The 2543-nt window shown below is 38.0% G+C and overlaps 1 pseudogene; it reads left to right on the top strand.

Annotated features, from left to right (window-relative positions):
- The first annotated feature begins 512 nt into the window (after nucleotides 1–512).
- On the top strand, nucleotides 513–1053 carry LOC149155132 (putative ribose-5-phosphate isomerase 3, chloroplastic pseudogene; annotated as a pseudogene).
- Nucleotides 1054–2543: the final 1490 nt, after the last annotated feature.

The following is a 2543-nucleotide window of genomic DNA, read 5'->3' as shown; positions in this document are numbered from 1 at the left end:
AATTATGTTTATAGAGTGTGTAATCTACTTTCCATATTAACATATTTTTTCTCTCTTTGTCGATTAAATCAACTATGACACTATGGCTACAGACCATACAATCTACTATGCACATTAACAACTTTTCCCTCTCGGCTTGTTAATTAATTAAATCATGTCACTTTGTTCATAAAACATACAATCCTACATATTTTTGTAACACCCTCTCCTCCTTCTGAATGCTCTTCCAAAGGAGTCATCCTAAGAGAAGCTCTCACCCCATACTTCATACCAATTATTGATATGTTTATGGCACCTTTCATGAAAGAGCATCAAGACCAAATCTAGGCTCTTGAACCATGCTTATGCTTATTACGTTGTAAGGTGTTCCCCTATGAAATCAACCCCATCAATTGCCACCGTGTACTTGTCTCAACCATTCGATCAGATGTTAGATGGTTGAAAAGTTGCAAACTATTGGATGCATAGTTAAGATAAGAAAAGACGTAATATTTAGTTTAGGTTAGTTTCTTATGCTCTTTTCCACAACATTTTTTCTGCTGCACAGAATTTCCTCAAATCTTGCTGAGCAGGCCGTGTTTTTGGGCATCCCACTCTAGGAGCTTGATGACAACCCCAACATTGATCTCACCATCAATGGTGCTGACAAAGTCAACCCGGAGCTCAATCTTGCCCAGGGTCATGGTGGCACAATTCTCTGAGAGAGGATGGTGGAGGCTGCCTCTGCCAAGGTCATGGTCATCATTGATTAATCGAATCTTGTTAGTGGCCTCGATGGTAGCGGCCTAGAAATTCCTATGGAGGTGGTACCCTTCTACTAGAAGTACAATGCTTCAAGGCTGCAATCCCTCTTTCAGGCCGAGGGTTGCGAGGCAAAGCTTAGGATGGACGGTGATTAGACGTACGTTACGATAATGCCAACTACATCAAGGATTTTTATTTCAAGACTTCGATCAAATATTTGAGGGCATGGTTGAGCACAGACTCTTCTTGGACATGGTCATGACTGTAATTGTTGCTGGAGCGGAAGGTGTTATGGTCAATACCAAGTGAGAAATTTTTGGGTTACTGTGATCACTTTCAGTGTTTGATACTTCCAACAAAGAGGTCGCAGATCCATAGATTTCTGTCATTTCAATCTCTTCTGGGGCTATGTCCTAAATATCTACCCCGATCGGGACCATTTCTTCTCATTCAGTGTTTGAATATGAGTATCCTCGTCAACTGAGAGCATAGGATTTGTTTACATGTGTGAGCATAGATTTTCCCTAACGTTTACAGAATCATCATTTTGGATTGGTAGGAGAGACCACTATGGCAATGAAGATGTACTAACACAGTCATGGTCATGTAATCCGTGTTGACTGCGTCTGTCAAGGTGAAGTGGAATGTTTTTGTAATAATGGCGTTCCTAGTTTGGTAAAATGATCTGTGTTGACTACTAGTTGCGAGGTGAAGGTGGAATTTCTTTAATAATGGTGTTCATGGTTTGGTAATCATAGAATTCTTGCTTAATTAAATTGAACCTTGTTTCTATAACTTCTAACATATCCTATTTGCACAGACCATTCCCAAGTGTTGGTTTTATCCTCACCTAAGCAGATCCAATGCATTTGAAAGTCTTATCTAAGCCTTAAGTAAATGTGATCTAAAGGAGTTACATTCCCTAGTCAAGCTTTCATTGAACCCAATCTCTCTCCCATTTGGCCTACCAGTGGACTAACTCTTTTGGGAAGTGGATCTTAAAAGTTACTAAAAACACCACATTCTTGTATGCCAATTTCAATTTGAGGGTGTGTGACATTGCAATTCCTTCCAAATGTTTTTTGATTGGAGTCCTAACCCAAGCCTCTACACATAGTGGGTGAAAACATTTCTTCAATGTAATGGGTGACTTCACCAAGATTTTCTTGCAGAGGACCTCAGTGGAAATGAGCTTCCATTAACCCTCAATTTCTAGTGCTTTGGAGAATTGTGCCATGTCTTTAAAACCCCATTCTCCATGCTACCTTGGCATAGAAAATCTCTTCCAAATAACCAAAGTGACACCTGTATTTATTTTTGTGCTAGAGAAATTAAAAAAATGTTTTTGAATCTTTAATAGAATTTCTTGGGAATAAAAGCTAGAGAAATCCAATAGACAGGTATTACATCTAAGACATTTTTTATCAGAACAAGGAAACCCTATTTTGAAAATTGAAATTTATTGATGGCACCAGAAGGATATTGTCCTGTTCAGCTTGTCAAATAACTAATTCCAGTTTGATATGTTACAATCATTTGGCTTAATATGAAAAGCTAAATACACCACCATAGAATCAAAAATGGAGGGGGAAGGAAGAATCTAGTGCCAAGCAAACAATTTGAAATAGATAGTGGATTTCCTCTAATTAATGTCCATACCTGTGATATAATGGAACAATATGAGAATTTTATTGTATACCTTTTCTTCTCTCACTGATCCATTTCAAAATATCAAAGGTTATTGACAAATAAAATATGGGTGATATCAATTACAATTTACATCAGCAACCCCTTGTACC

Source organism: Pinus tabuliformis, chromosome 9 (assembly GCF_031772625.1).
Source record: "Pinus tabuliformis cultivar Carrire ecotype Pingquan chromosome 9, CPIR1, whole genome shotgun sequence".
Taxonomy (NCBI): Eukaryota; Viridiplantae; Streptophyta; class Pinopsida; order Pinales; family Pinaceae; genus Pinus; species Pinus tabuliformis.
Note: the sequence above shows the minus strand (reverse complement) of the source record. Positions and strands in the feature narration are given on the sequence as shown.